Source organism: Astyanax mexicanus, chromosome 15 (genome assembly GCF_023375975.1).
Source record: "Astyanax mexicanus isolate ESR-SI-001 chromosome 15, AstMex3_surface, whole genome shotgun sequence".
NCBI lineage: Eukaryota > Metazoa > Chordata > Actinopteri > Characiformes > Acestrorhamphidae > Astyanax > Astyanax mexicanus.
The window spans coordinates 29,705,882-29,726,090 of record NC_064422.1 but is presented as its reverse complement, the minus strand read 5'-3'; the positions used below and the strand labels follow the sequence as shown (position 1 = coordinate 29,726,090).

The window sequence follows — 20,209 nt, the reverse complement described above, 5'->3', positions numbered from 1 at the left end:
ATAAAACCACGTAAGAAATTGCTGATGTTATAATGCTGTACTTATTTTATTTATTTAAATTTTATTATAAAATAATACAAAAATGTGATGGGCAATACCAAAAGATGTATAAATTATATTAAAATATGATTGAATGAAATTGATTTATTTTAATTGAATGATCTATTTTTTGTTTAAAATATGGAGAATGATGAATAGAACACAGAATGCAGTGATTTGGGTTTTTGGCAGTGTTTGTTGTCACATGTATAAAGAAACAATGTCATTGCCATTTTCCATTTTTGGCATTTCTCATTTTTTCAGATAAAATTAGTTTTCCATTTGTTCTTTATATTGCACTAGGTCTGTCATGATTACTGTTTTTGTTTGGATGATATATTGTCCCAGAAAAAATAACGATAGTAGTACTGTCATTTTAAGGCCATTTATGCCACTGATACCATTGAAATAGCATAATATTATAAATACACAGAAATTATTACACTGAACATTTTTTATTGTCTTTTTAAGACCATTTTATGCTGCTGTTTATCACCATTTTAAAGAGCAATGAACTGTTAACTATCAAGAATTTTGAATAACGGAATTGTAATATGAATGTTTTTTTTTATATATATATTTTAAAAAACAACTCTCATTAAATGGCTATTCTTGCTAAAAATGTACAAAAACATGAACAATATTCAGGCCAGCAAAAATTATTGTGGTCATTAACATATATTGTACAATAAATCAATAACGTAATTACTGTGACATGCCTACACTGACCAGTAAAAGTTACAAGGGTTTTTAATTACAGAGACTTTACAAGCTTTTGTTTGACAGTGTGTGTTATTTGTTATTTATATGTCTGTAAAGTGATTTTAGAGACTATTTCAAAGGCTGTGTGTTTGTCACCTCCAAATACTTTTTGTCTCCCCTGGTGTACTGATCACTAATCCCACCCCTCTTACCTACCTGTTACTGTCTGTCTGCTGATTCGTCTGATTAAAAAGCCTGGACTGTTCCCTGTTCTTTACGACACATTGCCTCTCTGAATCAGTTCTGAGCATTAGTCTGTTTATTCCCTCTGTGTTTTTTGGACCCCTGCCTGGTTTTTGACTCAGTGCCCTTGATGCTTGCTGCCTGTGTGGCTTCGTGTACGTTTGTACTGGTTCTTACTCTATTTCTGGATGAAAGCTGCCCCTTGATGACTGAACTCTTCATTAATCTCCGCTTTTGCATCCCAGCTACATGTTTAATTGTTACAATGCTCAGTTATATTTAACTTATTTTTCATGAAAACAAGGGGAACCATCTTTTTTTAATTACATCCAGCGTAAATGTGGATCTGTTGATGCAGCGTTAATAAACATACAAAAATAAATAGAGGAAATTAGAATGTCACATGAACAGAGTTATGAACACAGCAATGATTGTAACCTATATCTACTACTAGAAGAAAGCCTGTGGCTTTGGTTGACTGTGCTAAATTGCAAAAAGTCTAGTGTCTTAAGTAACATATATAAAATGACTAATCAATACACTTTATCACACATATCTCAGGAAACTCTCATGCTATGAAATGTTATGTTATGTTGTTTTTGTTCCTTATTTGCTCTAATGCTTCCACCCGCCTCCTGACATTTACTTCAGGTAAGAGACGGCAGGAAAAAGAGACAGCAATTTTGCAATTTGTTTCTGCGTAGCATTGATTCACTTTTCAAAATGAGCTGCTTATTTCCTGCATTTATATCTGCATACAGTCCATTATCAGTGTTCCAGAAGGACAGGAGGATAATAGGCATTTTCTCTTTAGTTATAAACAGTCTAAGCTAAGATACTAAGCACCCAATCACAGGGGTTTGGTTCTTGGCCGCCTGGTGATGATACACTGACTGACTGTGATGATCAGCCAGTTTAGACGTGCACTTTTAGACTCTTGCTCTCCATCGTCAGGTATAAAGTCTTTGCAAATGTGCCAAAGCAGCGTCTCAATTAATGAGAAACCATGAACCACTGAAAAGGTCAGAGCAAAAGCTAGAATACTCATTTGGGAGTGTCAGAGAGACCTCAAAGCAATCAATGGGCCTAGGTGTAGCCAAGAATGCCAGGATTTACTTTTTTTTATATTCTTTAAAAGAACCCAAATCTACTAAATTAGTCACAAGTAGACATTAAAGCATTGTACCACTCCCCAGAGGAGCATCATATTCAAGTCCAACCATGCCCTTGTTCCCTTCATCTGTATGAATCACCTTGGATGTGTTTTTGAGGCGAGATAATGCAGTCCAGTTGCCGTTATTCAATTACACACTGCCCGTATTGGTAAATAGAGCTCAAAGGGGCTGGAAATCAGATTTTGAGGAACGGCATGCAGCACCTAGCCGACTGAAATGAGCCGTAGATGTGAAATGCCAGCATAAAATAGCATCAGCAGTATATGGGGTCAGTGTGTTTATCGTTTGTTTTTGTTTTTTTGTTTTTTTTTTGCTGTGTTACTTGCTTACAAATCACTGTTAAAATTAAAGGCACTACAAAAGGTCTTTTAAATGACGCCATAGAAAAAAAAAATTGGAAGAGAGATATGAGTGTGAACCTTTCATTTAGAAGGTAGTTTTTTATCTGTAATTGCTTAAAGAACCCTTTATTTGTAGCACAGGTTTGTGTCCCATGGACGTTAAAGGGCATTGTTCTTACCTGCAAGATATGCATGTGGGGCCTCTTTGAATGCCAGTGTGATTTCTGCCAGAGTGTTGCTTTTAGATTGCATTGACATTTCTAACCAGTTTCCACTGGTTACGATCATTACCACCCACTGTACCAAAGTATAACCATGCCCTTGTTCCCTTCATCTGTATGAATCACCCAGGAAATGTGTTTGAGGGTTGATTATACAGTTCAGTGTACATATGATTCTGCTGGTTTTGTGAGAAATGTAGCTGCTTTCCAAAATCTAGGCTGCAGTCATGGTAGACTATGGGTCTTCAATAGGACTGTCCTTTAAAGATTCTGTGTATAGAACAGTCTTTGTGAAGAAGTATTTGTGGTGGCATAACATGATTTACACTGAGGTGTGAAATGCATGTGCTTTTTCTTTTCTTTTCTTTTTTTTACATGAAAAATACAGTGATTATTAAAACTAACAATAAAACTCTTCCCTTTTTTTCCCATTTTGTTTTTCCCATTTTTGCTAAATTTAAATGGTGCTCTTTTTCTATTTTCACATTGTGGGTAACCTAGGGCCACAGACTGAAGGCTGCATCCAAATTGCTTTGAACACAATCTGCATTTCTGCATTCACACGTAGGGTCCTTCAGTTTGGAACAAGCTTCTATGATGTAGTGGCTGAGAAATGCAACCCACCTCAGCTGCAGCCTATGCATTGGAGCACAGCTATTGATTTTAAGTCCACCATTTGTTTCTTGTCAAGGGCCGAAGGTCATCTGTTAACAGCAGATCAAACACAGTTTTAAACGAGGGGGCTATTATGTTCCAGTTTGAATTTTTGGGGGATTTTTTTTTTTCTTATGCTCCAGACCTCTCAGAGAGTAATATTCCTCTGTGGCTTTGAAAATCACATCTGGAGGCTGTCAGACAGACATTAATTATTGAATTCGACCCTTGAAAAAAAAAATGTAGGAGAAGTAGAAGGAGAGGATATATTTAAAAAATAGTCAAGAACGGTCAAGATGCTGTTATGCCATCTCGTTAATTTTCAAAGTGCCCTCGCAAATGCCAGAGTTGAGAAGTGTAGCCAAGATGTTCTAATAACACCGACCAGAACGATCTGACCCGCAGCGAGATGGAAGACTCTGGAATAGTTTCTGAGTGGCGCATTTTGCACGGCTTTAACCAGGCAAGACATGGAGTGCCTGACTTGGCACTAATGTGGCTTGTATTGCACTGAACTGAGAGGTCTTTGCTAGATGAGATGTCAGTCAGTTAAACCCATGTTAATATAATGTGAGAATGTCGATGCCAGAGATGATATTGATAGTCTGGATTAAGGTTATGTGGGGTCACACCAGTCCATTCCTTTTCCTTCCTGACTTTCTCTCTCTCTCTCTCTCTCTCTCTCTCTCTCTCTCTCTTTCTTTCTCTCTCTCTCTGTCAGGCGAATCACCCAAGCTCCGACAGACTGAAACACGGATACTCTCTCACTCTCTCAATTAAGCCTGACAAGCCAAGTAAGATCAGGAGTTGTATTTGCTGATAGCAAAAACAGATTCTGCGGGAAGAAACCTGAAACAACTACGTAAACAAGGCCAATCTGCTTCACGTAGCCCACCAATGTTTGTACTGGTGTTGAATCATCGGGTACAGACGCCAAAGTTAAAAGCTGGTACAGTCTAGACAAGGTTTGTCATGATGTCATGGCTTCATGGTTAGTCGTGAGTCTCTTTTTTCCACTGCAGGGCCAAGTGGTTACTAAGGTTGTGGCGTACCATACTGCGCTGATCGGGATCATCTAACATTGCTGAAAACATTAGCATTAGCACACCGGATACTGTGCTTGTTCAACATCGCTACCGCAGCATTAGTATGCTGGCAACCAGTGCCCGTCTTACGTCACTAACTCTGCGTTAGCATGCGAGGGTGACCTGGTTCATCCAACATGGCTACCACAGTAAGAGCACACTGGGGACCAGACCTGTCCCACGTCACTAATATGTCATTAGCACAGCCCAGCTAGCCAATAAGCAACTAAAGGTTGGAGTTCTCTGTAGAAAAGGCATTGGAAGGGTTACCCACTCGATTTGGCCCTTTATTGAAAAAGCAACCATAGTGTTCCCCTGATTATTAAAATACAGAAAAACAGGGTTTGTTAGCCTTGTTTGTCGTGATGTAACTTTTTGTCTCTACAACACTAAAACACATTACATCTTCTTGTAAACTCCTCACATTTAGAAACACGCCAAGGACATGAACTTTATCATGCCACTTCATCATAGCATACTGTCCCTACAGAGTCCATCATTTGTTGTAAATATTCCATGTTAGCAACCAGTTTGCTACCAAACATTTGGCCACCAACCACACAGCTCTTTTTTTTTTTTTACTCTGTCATTCTACAAACAAAGATCCATTCATACATTTACAGCACTTTTAAAAAATGTTCTAACCCCATATTAATGTTTTAACCGCACCAATATGCGTCAAGTAAGCAGAGTAAATGTGTTGGCTCAGAGCTGCTGAACACTGACCGCCAGTCACACAGGGTCCAGAAGTAGTGGGCTTTGACTGACAGTGGAGAAATGCTTCATGAACACAGTGTTCTAAGGTTCATGGAATGTCAAGGAGAATCACATGCAGTTTTGACTTTGGCCGAGCGCCACCTCTTTACCTCATGTCCATCCAGAGCATCTGCTAATGCCTGTTTAATGCTAAGATCTTTTACATAGATATTTTTGACTGCCGCAGCTCCTCAGTACCACTTAAATAGCTCCACATACAAAGGCTTGTGTGCCACGGTGCTCTCAAATTCTGCGAGTTTCTTGCTCCAGTGTAGGATTTTCACTAATTTGTTTGAGCCATGGTGTCATATTTCTGCACTCTCTGCTGCTGTGTTCCCAGAGTCTTCCCATAGCCACCACCTCTGTGTTAGCGTAGAGCAAAGCCCTTGGGACGACACTCACTGTAAACCAATATTGACTGTTAGTGTTAACTGCCTTTGACTGTTTGCCCTTGTGTGTGTCTCTGTGTGTGTCTGTATGTGTGTGTCTGGGCAGAATCAAAATATTTCTAAAGGGTTTCAATTTAAACACTTGAAATTCCTGGAAATATGAAATATTACAGCAGACAGAGAACGGAGGGACTGTTGGTTTTTTGTCCGATAGTTGCAGCAGGATGAGCAGGGAGCAAAAAATAAATAAGAAGAGAATGTGGTCCTGGAGTTAATGAATCATGTGGTACGCACAATGTAACACCATGCTGCCCTCTAGCACATGGAGAGATAGCAGTGCAGTTGGATTCTGACAGAGCTCTTAAGGTGCTTTTCCCCTTAAAATAGCGTTTCTACAAATGGCACTCAGTTTCAACCCAATTCAGAATTCAGTGAAAAAAGAAGATTTACAAACACGTATTGTTCATTCAAGACTTGTCTGTACTGTGAAGGTAAATAATGGGATTAGGATAAAGATTATACCCTTACTGGCAGCACTGCAGGATATAAAATCATGAAGATAAGGAATAGCAGCTTCAGAAAACGTCACACATCAACCATCAGAATATTTGGCCATAAAACACATTCAGTGAATAAAAAAAGACAGAATAATTTATATTGAACAATGACTAGATTCTAAGTAATATTGCAGTGTTTGCAATAATGTTAGGGTTGTTTTCAGCAGTAGTGGCAGCCCTATACTCCACCTCCCTCCCCAGCTCACTGCAGTGTTGCATATGTGAGCAGGGACTGAGGAAGAGAGTCGGCTCACATCCGAAAAAAATGAGTTTAAGTTCATTTTTACACTCTATGCACATAAATTAAGTTACGTGAAACATTCACCCTCACTTTACCATGCGTAGTATGAGTTTACAACCTCTTCACACACTGACGAAAAAGATACAGGCTGTACAGAGCTTACCAGATGAGCTAATTTAGCTTTAGCATCTCTCTTTTTCTGTGTAAATGTGACTTGAGTAGCACTCTAGATTCTAGATGCTTAGACTAGTCTAAATGGTTTGACTAGAATGTTACAGTTGCTAGCACTGCTGCTATCAATGCATTGTGCTTTGTTGGTATATCTGGTGGAATATTATAATGTTAAGTTGTTTAAGTTGTTTATTTAAGAAACAGGAAAAATATATATTTAGGCTGTAAAACATAATAATAAATTCATGAATTGAATGATTTTGAGTGTGTTTTGATTGTTTCTAGATTTGCTGATCTCCTAAGATTGTCAGCACAAAATTGATCACAATGTTCAAGATTTATTTTAGCTAAGGTATAAAAACAGACATGTCAAAAGTATTTGAATAGAAGTATGTAAACTGATCGTAAAATAATTTTACCTCAGGAGAAGGCCTGGGAATACCCATACTTGTGCAAGTTTTGAGGTGTTACCTTGTTAAACACTGGCCAGCGTACTCATGGCATGACAAGTTTGATTATAGAGTAGATTGCCTCCAGTTACTAATGAGAAGAAGTTTAGGTTTCTAGGAACTGAAGTTCAAGAATTTAAATGCGTTTAAAGACTAGATTTATTTTAAGTTTGGTAATAGAGTGTCTGTAGCCTAGCTATTCTGGAGTTTTTGCTTTATATATTCTGACCAAAACACAACATTATGTCAAAGCCTTAATACTAATTAGATTTTAGATAGATGTTTAGATTATAGATTAGATTAAACTTTAGATTATTTTGGATTATTTTGTTAGAAAATAGTATGTGTAGTTACTAGCCTCCTGACTAAGTTATTTAAAAATAATTTAATATGGATACTTTGAGGATTAGTTAGTAAGAACAATGAGGTTCTTCTCAAAGAATCACTGGAATGCTGAAATCTTATTCCTGATCCTGGGAATTAGTTATCTCTAACAGCACACGTGGCTTCTATGTTCAGATGCCCTGAAGGTCTTTGCTGGCTGGATCAGGTGTGTTAGATTAGGGATGGAGATAAACTCTGCAGAGTGGATGATCTCCAGGTCCAGGATTAAGCTACCCTGGATTAAGCAGAAGGTAGTCTGGGTTTATTTTATGACTAAAAGATCACTAAGGTGTAGAATATCATATTTCCTGCTGTATATGACCGAAATGACCATGTATGAACATAATGTGAATTTTGATCCGAACACATGTATTAAAGTTCTATTAAACACTAATTTCAGTTCAGGTAGATTTTTTAAAAGAAAATATTCAGATTTTATTTTGAATTTTGCTTTGCTTGTCTCACTAGGTGTTTGGACCCAGTGCTGAGCCAAATTCTGTGCCAAAACAAACATTTAATTTTGGTGACAGAACATGACCAGCAGAACTACACTTCAACAGGAAACTGCTGGCTTAAGGGAGTGGCAGAATGTAATTTTACCACAGGATGTCTGTAAAGCTAATGGCTGATTTTCCCAGGATAGGAAATCTCAGTATATATGCCATGGATGGGAGTGTCTCTGTAAGAGACAGACATGTTGATGTTCAAATCAAAACCACACACAAATCATGTGTACGTTTTGTAGCCTTTTCAGAAGAATAATTCTCACTACAGTTTCTAGAGGTGTGGTTTTTCTGGGAGGTACTTTGGAAAATCTTAAAGTTTTGATTGTTGCATCGTATAACACTTGACGTCTTCCACATGTGGCTTCTATGACCTGTTTAATTTGAGCCGTGTGTTGCAGGTTACACATTCTTTCACTTTGCCTCACATACACATATGACTGAATATCAGCTACAGAACCCCATACTCTAATAGAAATGCAAAACACTCAGAGGATTAACTGGAATGTTTACCAGCAAGTTGATTTGCATGAGATTAAAATATAGCATTTTTAGAGATCATTTGTAGGAAAAATCCTCTAAAATATGCAGTCTGTAAAAATGACTGATATGGTGTTTTTCGATGGAACTATAATTACAGACACACACCAGTTATAATTATACTCCCTGAACCCTCTATACAAGACGAAGCCTATCTGAATAGGGTTACCAAAATGGGACTTCAAAATGAGTTTTTTTTTTTTTTTTTGTCTGGTTTCACAATGATATGTTGCATCTCAAAATGTGTGTGTAAAGTATGTTCTAGAATTCGGTTGGGGTTAATGGTTCTGTATAGCAAGATTATAATTTTTGTTAGTCAATGAATGTTTTTTTTTGTTTGTTTTTTGTTTGTCATACAACACCAAAAGTTATTTTTATTGTTCAATAATACTGAATTTGCTTATTTGGTATTATGAGTTATTGTGGACCAAGCATCAAAGAGGAAAAGTATTCCTCTGAATACTTCCTTTCTTTTACGCCAAAGCCTGATTCAAACATATTGCGGCTTCTAGGAGCGCAGTGAGAATATGCCTGTGTGCTTATTTGTACTGTAACACCCTTGATTTTGACTGAGCAGGTGATCCAATAATATTTTTTTTGGTTTTGAACCATATACTGCAGTTTTATTTTTTTGAGAACTATACATTGGTCCTAACCTGTGTTTTTTGTGTTTAGTGAGATGCATGGGATTTATATTACTTGTTTGCTCTGTGTGGACCTTCAACCCAGTGGAAAATTCGTAAGCAGACATTTAAGTCACATATTTGACCACCCCTGTTTTAGAGTCCCTATTTTGGAGTAGGGTGCTTTTGAAAATGTACTTAGTAAAAAGTATAATTTTCGTAAAAAGTCATAGCCATCTCAGTCCCCTGTTCTAAACTCTGTTGAAAACATATGAGGTAAGCCAAAGAGGAGAGCGTACAAGAAATGACCCATGACTCTGGATGATCTGTAGAGATTCTATGAAGTGAGATGATCTCAAATTCCCTGCTTTGTTTACTCCAACCTTGTAAGATGTTATAGGAGAAAACAAAGTGCTGTTTTATTGGCAAGGGAAGGTTGAGCAAAGTCTTAAATGTGTGCCAATAATTGTGCCACATGTGGTTTTGTTAAAAAAAAAAGCTTATTTCCTAGAAATATATTTTTTTTGCTTAGAATAAAACTTTAGATTTTAAAAGCTTGAATTTGATAGTGTCTGGTCTTTCACAGACAGAAAAACAGAATCCAACCTGCTCTGATGCGTATTGAGCTGTTATAGCTGTAAGTCAAACTTGCTTGTCTTCCATCAACATGACCTCTTGACCGATCAGAAGATCTTGCTGTTTTTTTTTTTCTTCAGTTTGGTGCAAATGTTTTATTAACCTTTAGTCCAGCTTTATTTATCCCCAGCACAGTGATCTCCACCTCAACCATATATACTGTATATTTGTTTAGCTTTCCCATTGCTTACCTTATTTGTGGTTGCATATGCAGTAGTTTATCTTTGATATTTCTTCTTATGTTAGACTTTTGATTTTTTGATACTTTAATTTTGGTCTAGTCAAATATGTCAATATGCAATTATAATGCATTATACACTGCCTGTCAAAACAATTAGTTCGTGAGCACCAAGACAAACTAATCAGTCTGTAAACTCTGTCAGTAGAGCATACTAATAGGTCTTCTTGGAACAAAGACAGGCAAATCAGGATGTTAGCCCTGTCCACAGAGTACAAGGAGATACCAATAAGGATGGTTTCTGTGTCACACACAGGCAACATCTGTCACTCACTCAGTCTTGCTCAATCCCTCTAAAAAACGTGCAAGTGAGCCTGAAATACAGTTTTATGATTATTTGCATATTGGATTTGATTAGTGGGTCTCAGGGAGTCACCATCAATAAGATGGTGAGATGGGATGTAAATTATTAAAGGCTTAAATCTGATCTTTCTAACTTTTCATTTGAGTTTAATGCATCTGTGTATGTCCTTTCTTGTAGACCAGTTGGATGTCCTCGTTACTTATGAAAGGCGAGCTTAGCCAATTTAAAACCAACTTAAACTTTCAACTGTTTTTTTTTTTTTTTTTTTTATCAGGGCGGCATCTGTGGTCTGCTTCAGTTGTGTGTTAAAGTGTGTGACAGGAACATGTACTGTATATACTGATCACCCAGTCCCGAATCCCAAATCCATTTGCTGACTGACGAACGCTTTCAGCTTCTTCTGCACCATAGTTTGTTTTTAACCTTCTTGCTACGAAGCTTGAGGTTTACAATATGCCTCAGGAGAGCTGGAGCTTTTTTTTTTTTTTTTTAATATAAAAATAAACCTCATCTCGAGCTTTTGAGAAATTTCAAATTCTCAAAGGAACTCCCAATTTTTATTTATTTTTTTAGTCCCCTAACATCTGGTCACCTTTGAAAAGCATAACATGTACCAGAACCTTCTTGAGGTTTGAGGTTGTGGTTTGTGCCTGAATGTCAGCTTATAGATTAAGGGCATGATGCTGCCTGTCACGGCAGTTCTTACAGAGGACGGGACGTCATGGGGAGCTGTTTGTGTGTATCCCTGATTCTTAAAACAGCACAGCGGGTCAGTGCTTTCATTAGCAAGATGTACGGTCTCAACGTCTCCGTCCAGCGAAGATAGTCCCCACTTCCAATTCACTAACGAAATGACTTACTCAGCATGATTCTGCCGATACTGGAGGGGAGCCCCTCTAAGCACACTCGCGGTATACAAGGTCGTCTATTTCGAGTCATCACAAAAGAGTCGAGCAGATACGCAACAAAGTACCACTCAAAGCTAAGCGGCACTCGCTGTGCCAGGCCTCGAGCCAGCAGCGTTCTGTCACTCTTTTAGCAGAGCGCGTAAACACACCGAGACTCCGGCACACTGTAGAGAACTGACCCAAAGCATAACTGAGTGTTTGATTTGGCGTGGAAGACGCATTCACAAGAGGATTCCACCAAAGCAGAGCAAGGACTGACATAACAATAATAAATACTGGCTCTCGGAGAGAACACACTGTCATGAGATTAGAACGGTCACGGGAGCGACGGTACGGCCCAGGATACGAGACAGACTCTCATCAGAGTACTGGAGGAGTGTTTACACTCACAAGTCCAGGAGGGGTAACGAGTTAGGGAGCGTGACCTCTGCCTGATTACTGATGAATGCTGCCTGGCTTCTGATTGTGCAAAGCACTACAGGACTACCAGAACAATTATACGTTTAAGGTCAATGCTGGTTCACAAACTACAGGCTGTTTACGAGATTCTACACCCTGATGAGAAAAGGGGGTGACAGTCAGGCGTCCTCTGCTTTTATATAGATATTTCTGTGATAATCAAAATTGAATTTATTTATTTATATTTGCTTCTCACTTTTTATTAGCTTTCTGTAAAAGGGTAGTCTGTAAAAGGGATCAAAGCAAAGGGTGGGGACCTCAGACCCCCACATCTGCAACTGATCTGTAGAATTTATTTGACACCCGTTACCCCTCCCTGCATTTCACTATAGTATCTTTTTACTGCGCTCCATTACACTTTGCTGATTATTTGCCAATGAAATTCCACATTGACAATTTTTTTATAGTCAGTGTTGTCAATTGTGTTGACCAATTATTGCAGCCCTGGTGATATTGCATGACATAATGTAACACAGTGACACAGTAACACAAAGCAACATTTGATATACACCATGACATGTTTATGGCATCTTTATGTCAGAATTATTAAACAGTGTTCAAGTAGTGTTTAAAAAATGGGTTTTCTCTTCAAAAAAGTACAAGTTTCTACAGAGAGCCGCTGATGACATCCTGCATTAATAAAAATTGAACTCGGTCATGAAATCCCAACTTAGTAAGTTGTAGCCAAAACAAAATTATTTCTTTACCTTGACTGGTCTATCCTGTTCCCCATCATATCAACACGTGACCACAACTTAATAATCTCATTCCTTATCTCATTCTCATTCCTTACTATACTAAGTTGCTCAGTTATGGCTGTAACTTAAATATCGTAAATCAGGGGTGTCCAAACTTTTTTTGTTTGGGGCCAGAAGGAGAAATATATTTGAAGTCACGGACCACAAACTCTGTAATAAAACAAATAATGAAATATACCACTTTAAATAATACATTTTCTTGATTACTATCATTTACACACCATGTTACTTGACTTACTATCTTTATCTATCTTTGACAATGTTGTGTAAACTAAGAATTTTCAAATTGATGTTTCATTTTATGATGTCTCTTAATATTACTCCTTAATTACGGCAACTTTTAGACTCTTTTGCCCTTTTTCTGCGCTACAACTAATCACCCTCTCCGCTTTTAGACTCTTTAGTCCGTTTTTCTGCGCTACAACTGCGCACTCTCTCTGCTTTTAGACTCTTTGGTCCGTTTTTCTGCGCTACAACTGAGCACTCTCTCTGCTTTTAGACTCTTTGGCCCGTTTCTGACACCTTGCGTTTAAACTTTGAATCTCACATTATAAAAACTTGCTTAACAGCGGGCCAACTTTCATTCTATTTCTAAAATACCTCGCGGGCCGCTCCAAAAAAGGAAACGGGGGGCAAATAGTTTGGACACCCCTGTGGTAAATGCATAAATAGCTTAATCATCTTATTGCTTATATTGTCTCGTTCTCTACCGTACTATTTGCAAACGTCTTAAAGTGTATAATTCTATCATTGTTAATCACAGTTAGTGTACTGGTTATGACTTTTATTATGAAATTTAAACACTGTGTGAACAAAAATAAACACACAGGCTGGATTATTCTTACACTAAAATTTAGGGCTGAAAATGTGCAGCTTTTTTTAATCATTAAAAATTTTACATGCTGTTAGTCTCCTTACACGTGTTCACATTCTAATCTCCTGTAATGATGGACCATGCACGTTTTTACATGTGCACTAGCAGACTGTTGGAAAGATTGGAGAGATCTAATCTTTGATGTATCTCTGACAGCAAGTTTAAATTCAAATGCAGATATGAAAATGCTAATTTAATAGTGTTGACTATTGCATTTCCCATGTGAGTGTGGATGATTCACATGCGGAATATGTGTTTGCATTTCTGTGTACAGTGGTCGGCCATGTTAAAGATAAGCCGTTTTGACATTTCATTTTCATTGTCTTATCGGTGGGACTCTGACATATTAAAATGGAATAACAATCCCCCAGTTGCACTTGCATTTTCTCATCCTTGTGCTGCAGCTTGGCTGAAATGAAAATATATTTGAAACCCTGTTTGTAGGTGCATTTTCACAGAGAATACGGCACCACTGTCAATCAAATGCTATTCCCACTTTATTTTAATCGTATTCTGGGCCATATGTCCATTGTACATACATTTTTAGCATCTTTACATCTGCATCTTTAAAATAAGGTAAGTAAAATTAATTTATATAGCACTTATATAAACTGTAAACATACAGTTTAGTTCTAGTAACAGCCAGAAGTATTTGTTAGAGGACCTCAGTGACCTTGTGCTCATAAGGGGAAAATAACGGTTCACTATTGTGTTCTGGTGGCCTCACCATACAAAGCCTTGTAAGTAAGAACTAACACCTTAAAACTGATCCTAAATTTCACCTGAAGCCAGTGAAGAGGCTAGCACTGAGCTAATGAGGTTCCTTTGTCTAGTTTTAGTTAAGAGTCCGAGCAGCTGCATTCTGGACCGCTTGAGATGTTGCTAGAACTTCTTGACTAAGGCATGTATAGAAGGCATTGCAGTAGTCTTAACGAGAGGAGTGAGAGGGCACAAAGGTATAAACAATTCCCTGAAAAGATACTTTCTGTCTGATCTTTGCAGTATTTCTTAGCTGGAAGAAACAGAACTGCACCAGCTTCTGGATATGCTCTGAAAACTTGTCAAGTCCAACAAACAAAACCTCATTCGTCCTCATTTTACTTAAGAAAAGTGCTACTCTCAGCTTTTTTGATTCATTACTCTGCTGGGGTCATTTCGTTTGAAGGAGAGATACAACTGTGAGTCATCTGCAAAAAAGTGGTAGGAAATATTAAAATGCCTAAAAAAATCCCTCCAAGAGAGAGCATGTACAGAAAAAATAAAATGGGATAAAAATGATAGAACCTTGAGATACCCCACATGTAAAATCATCCACAGAGGACATACAGTCTTCCAAAGACACTGTAAACTTCCTAATAGATAAGCAGGATAAAAACGTGGATAATCACTAACTAGATATAAATAAATAGTTGCACCCAAAAGAACTCAACTGACTGGAATGAAACTTGATGGGTAGTTTTGACATTTGACATTAGGAGACATACAGATGGTTTAAGTTTCACACTTTGATATACATATGACTTAAGCAAGGAGAGGCATTATCACTGTACCTGACTGGCTACAGTACATACAGTTGTCCTGCATACTTTCAATCCTGTCTTATGCTGTTATGTTGGTACCAGCTTTTGCAAGTAATATATGCCTTAAAGAAAAGTATTTAAACAGTTAAAAGCAGATAAAAGAGTTTGAGAGGAATTGCGTCGTAAGGGCTGGATAATAGGAATACCAATCAATGTGGATATTACCATAGCATTCTGTTGGCAGCAGTGAATAGATGAAGGCACGCACCAGTGACATGAAGCATCTGGAATACCTGCACAAACAATTGGGAGGGTAGAACTGACAGATTGTCCAACAGCCAACATTTTGGATATTCAATGAGCCATCCATGAGTCCATCCGGTTGGAGCCATCAGCATTGGCAGATGGCTGTACAACGTAGAACTGCATGCACAGAGACCATTGTGACATTTCCTTTAAACACCATGTCAATGTCATTACAGTCTAGTATGACTTCACTGTAGTTTTTGGTGACAGTGAGCTTCTTGAATGATGATTTCTACTTTTGTCATGGTAAAGAGTACCAATGGTGTATGATGTTTTCATACATTACATGTTAAGAAGACCTGGTGTCATGGCGTGGGGTGCAGATATGTATAATGCTAGATCACCTTTGATTTTCATAACAGGCATTTTGACATGCCGTGTCCAGTGGACCTACCCTTTCTGGACACACTCCAGTGTACAATTTCTACAGGACAATGCTCATCCTCATACTGCTGCCTTCTTAAGAGCTTGCCATGAAGACACAAGCTGTGTCATGGCCAGCCACGTTGCCAGACCTATTCTATTTATTTCAAAAATGGTACAGCAATGTCTGCAGGAACTGTATGACTATTCAGTCCAGCTATTTTTTTGAGTGTAGTCCTGATACTTCAGACTTATGAAGTGTCTGAGTGAAAATAATAGTCTCTTGATGGTTTCTGGTTTGGACACAGAGTTCTAGAGTAGAAGCTGAGTTTTTTTTTTTTTTTTTTTTTAACCTTAACACTCCTTACACAATCTCATTACACAAATGGCTCCTAGAAGAAAATCAATTGAGAGTTTCTTTACAAAGCCAAAATGGGCTTCTTTATGGCGTTGTCCCAAAGAGTCCTTTTTGGCGCATTTATTTGTCAAAAGCTCCACCTTGAATTGGTGGTACATAGTGTGTGAGTCGAAAATTGGCTGTCAATAAAACTGTAGATAAAATTCTCCCCACACAAGCAAAAGCACAATGAATGGAAGATGAGGCCCTTATAAATAAGCACAGTAATTTGTTATTGTTAGCAAGGCTAGTGGTATAAATTGACCAGTATCTGTGCACATTTGTTCACACTTATTTGTAAGGAGTGAAAAGTGTTTTTATGTGCCTCCTAACACCAGACTAAATCAACTGTATTGTATGTACTAGACTCTTTGCAGACTAAACACAATGCATTCACTACCCGGGTGCGTGACTAAAAGCTGGAAAACTGTTTTCTTCTGTTGCCTTTTAGATTCTGCTGAATGTCTAACGAAAGAAGCTTTTGCCCTCGCCTGACAGTCTGCAGTTCACACAGCATTTATCTTCATGACACTGAAGTCAGCGATGCCTCTGCGCCTGATGAGGATGGGTATCAGGTAAGAGAGGTCGAAGATATAAGATACTCTGGATGAGAATCTTTTTTGACTGCTCCTTTCACATTCACAGGACCAGGCTGTGAATCGACCTACTTACCTTTTCACATAAGCTTGACTTCAGTGAGAGAAATGGTCTGTAACATCCTTTGATAAAAGTCAGGGAGCTGAAGGCATTTTGTGTAGACTAGCTTAAGTTTGAAACTTCACCATTGAGCTGAATACTCAAATGATTTATTCATGTTTATGCTTCAGATTTGGACAGAACTGTAGACTGGTCATGAAAATTGTTTGCCCAGAGATTTCATTAGCCTGCGCTGCAAAAACAAACATGCTCTTTTCCCAGTTTTTCAAACACAGTGCCAAAAAAAAATGCTGCTGACTATATATATATTCTGTTTTTAAAACAGTGAAGCATTATACTCTCAACTTACAACAACACTATGAGGTAGCTCAGTGACACAGCCAAACATGATAACATCTGCAAAGTGGCATATTGGAGAGAACTACCCTTGACATTTCTTTGGCTTGAACACACTTACACTGGGAATTACATGGGAATTATGTTGTAATTCTGAACTAGACTGGAATTGATGTTTTTGGCGTGATCATACATATCTGATCCATATTGTTTTGATCCTGCTTGGAGGAAACAATCCCAGTGGACAGTTATAGCTTAGTTTCCAGGGATGATAATTGATGATAATTATTTAATTTGATGAGAGTGGGTTTGAAAGGAAGACATGGAAGACAAATTGTCAAAATGCCAGTGTTTGCTTTGCTCTTACAGTGTCATTCAGCAGCCCCAGCAGGATTCCAAGAACTGTTATTACAAAAACAACTATAAAATCAGCCATTTTTCATTCATCAGGGTGAATTCTTAACTACATTTTTCAGATAAAACAACTAGAACAACTTAAATTAATTGCAGAAACGAATACACCCTACATGCAATAAATTGTCTACTAGTAAATGCTCTGGGGCAAAAATTTGGGATAGCAGACAAAATGTGTCTTAGAATATGCCTGGGTCCTCATTATTTTCAATAAACATATCAAAAGATAGACACTTGATTACAGTCCCTATTATTTGTGATTGTTTATATATATACACCAAACATGCACAACATTATGACCAGCTCCTTGTTTCTACACCCATAATCAATTTTGTCAGGTTCGTTGAACATGTTTAACTTTGTAGTCCTGTATCTGTTTCTCTACATACTTTATTATTTTCTTCCTTTCACCCTGTTCTTTAATGGTCGGAACCCCATAGGATAGAACCACTACAGAGCAGGTATTATTTGTGTGGTGGGTAATTCTCAGTGACACTGACATGGTGCTGGTGTGTGTTGTGCTGAGGGTATGAGTGGATCAGGCACAGCAGTGCTGCTGGAGTTTCTCAGTATCACTGCTGGACTGAGAGTAGTCCACCAAGAGTATCCTGTGTGCAGTATCCTGTGGGCAGAGACCAACACTAATAATAATAATAATAAATATAGCCGCAAGCGGCAATCATCGGGTTCAAGCACCAACTTGCACAATGGTGCCTACTGGAGCATTGAATGGTGATGTGTAAGAAGGTCTGATATGATTGGAGATGCCCTGTCACATTTAGAAATTATCAAGTTTTTCACCTGTTATTAATGTTGAGCAGAGGCCTTTCAACCTGATCAGTGCTTAAATTCACATGTAAATCTAGTGAACTTTGTAGGATATTCATTAAGTGAGTTAGAACTAGTCAAAAGGTGTCTACATGTTATTGGTATTGATCAGGTGGCTTCAACCAGAATGTTCACAAAGTGGTATTCAGATTGACCTTTGAACCTTTGCAAAACAAGCTGAACTGTTTGACCAAACAAGTTTAAATTAACACAAAGGAGTGAATGTTCTGATATGACATGTAATTACGAAGTTATTATAAATCTAGTTCTGAATTAAATGGCGCTTCATCAAGCACCAACTAGCACAATGGTGCCTACTAGAGCATAGGATGGTGATGTGTAAGAAGGTCTAACACAATTGGAGACATTCTGTCACATTTAAAATGATCAAAAGTCTTTCACCTGTTATTAATGTTGAGAAGAGGCACAAAGGAGTGAATGTTCTGATATGACATGTAATGTCAAGTTATTCTTAATCTAGTTCTGTATTAAATGGCGCTTCATCAGAGTGATATTGTACAGAGGTCTTTAACATTGTGAGATTACAGCAAATACTGCAGAGTTACAGCAATTTAGGTTAGAAATTCCAAGGACGCACAGATTGCTTGATGCCTGGAGAGTATTGTATGTGAAATTTTCACAAATGTTTTTAATGAACATTTACCTAGAGACTCTACAGTGTGCAGCAAGACTGAAATGGAGGTGATAGGCCAAATATCCAGAGAGTAGTTTCAATATAGCTATTTTCAAACAATTAGCAATTATGAATGAACAAAGCACTTTTTAAACATAGTTGTATTGAGAAATTTGTCAGAGCCACTGTACTAAATATGGCAAAAACAATTAGATGTCAAAATAGTACAGCATGATTGACATATACTCGTTTTTTTGGAACAGCGCCCCCCAGTGGGCGGATTGTTTCAGCACTTTGCAGGTCACTACAGTGTCTCCACCTGAATTTAACTGCCAAATATCATCCAGATTGGGCAACATTCAGCCTGCCAAAATGTCTGCTGAATGCTGATTGGCTGATGGTGTTCAGCCATGTTGATTGATTAAGTTGCCCTTTGAACATCCTTTAGAGGCTGTATGATAGATTCTGCATGCAAAGTTTCAACTTGCTAGGTTGCACGGTTGCTGAGAAACAGTGCTCCAAATTTACCTCTTGAAGTGAATGGGGCATATATCCGGAAGGACTAATTTGCATATGGCGGACATATTGTTTACATATTTCAACTTTTTCTTAATGAATATTGAAGCGCATGCTCTCACGAGTGTTTTGATACCAAACATGCCAGGATTGGTCAGAATTCCTAGGACTAGTTTGCAAAAGTAGGTTTTGCATATTATGCAAATTAGCACAAAATCTATATAGACGGAAGTGCATGGTCCAAATTGGAAAGTTGTTGGTATTGACCCAAGGAATCCATCAAAAAAAGAATTTTGAATGTAGGTCTTATGGTTTTTGAGTTATTGAGAAAATTGTGAAAAATGAATTTCCTTGTTTATAGCGCCACCACTTGACCAATCGGTGCCATTTTTGTTGTCCACCGAGATGCACTGATCCTACATCTACCTACCAAGTTTCATTTCTCTATGACTTACGGTTTAGGCTGCACAACTGTTTTTACAGGAGAAAAAGAATAATAATAATAAATATAGCCGCAAGCGGCGATTTACGGGGTTCGAGCGTTACAGGCAAAGAGACCCCTGGAGGCCAGTTAGGCTTAAAACATGTTGCCGGTTGACCGGCATCGCCAAACTGGATGAGGATGACCAGCATGACCGTGAAGACCAAGCTAGATTACCAGCATGACTAATCTGGATGACAAACTTGTTGACCATATTGACCAAGCTGGAGGACCATAATGACCAAACTGGATGACCAGCATGGCAAAGGTGGTTGGCCAGTATGACCAAGCTGGAAGACCACCATTACTATGAGGACAAAGCTGAATGACCAGCAGGACCATAATGACCAATGTGAATGGCCAGCATGACCAAGCTGGATGGCCAGCATAACCAAGCTGGGTGACCAGCGTGACCATAAAGACCATAATGGCAATGCTAGATGAGTGGTGTGAGTAAACTAGTTGAAAAGCATTGATAAATTGAGCTGTAGTGTTCATCAGGTTTTA

The 20,209-nt window shown here is 38.2% G+C and overlaps 1 long non-coding RNA gene across 1 annotated transcript in view; it reads left to right on the top strand.

Moving 5' to 3' along the window:
• LOC111192350 (uncharacterized) overlaps positions 1 to 17,849 on the top strand; it is a 192,156-nt gene extending 174,307 nt beyond the window's left edge. The window contains exon 3 of the long non-coding RNA XR_007424493.1: positions 16,288 to 17,849. This is a non-coding gene — a long non-coding RNA (uncharacterized LOC111192350). The remainder of the gene's footprint in view (positions 1 to 16,287) is intronic.
• Positions 17,850 to 20,209: the final 2,360 nt, after the last annotated feature.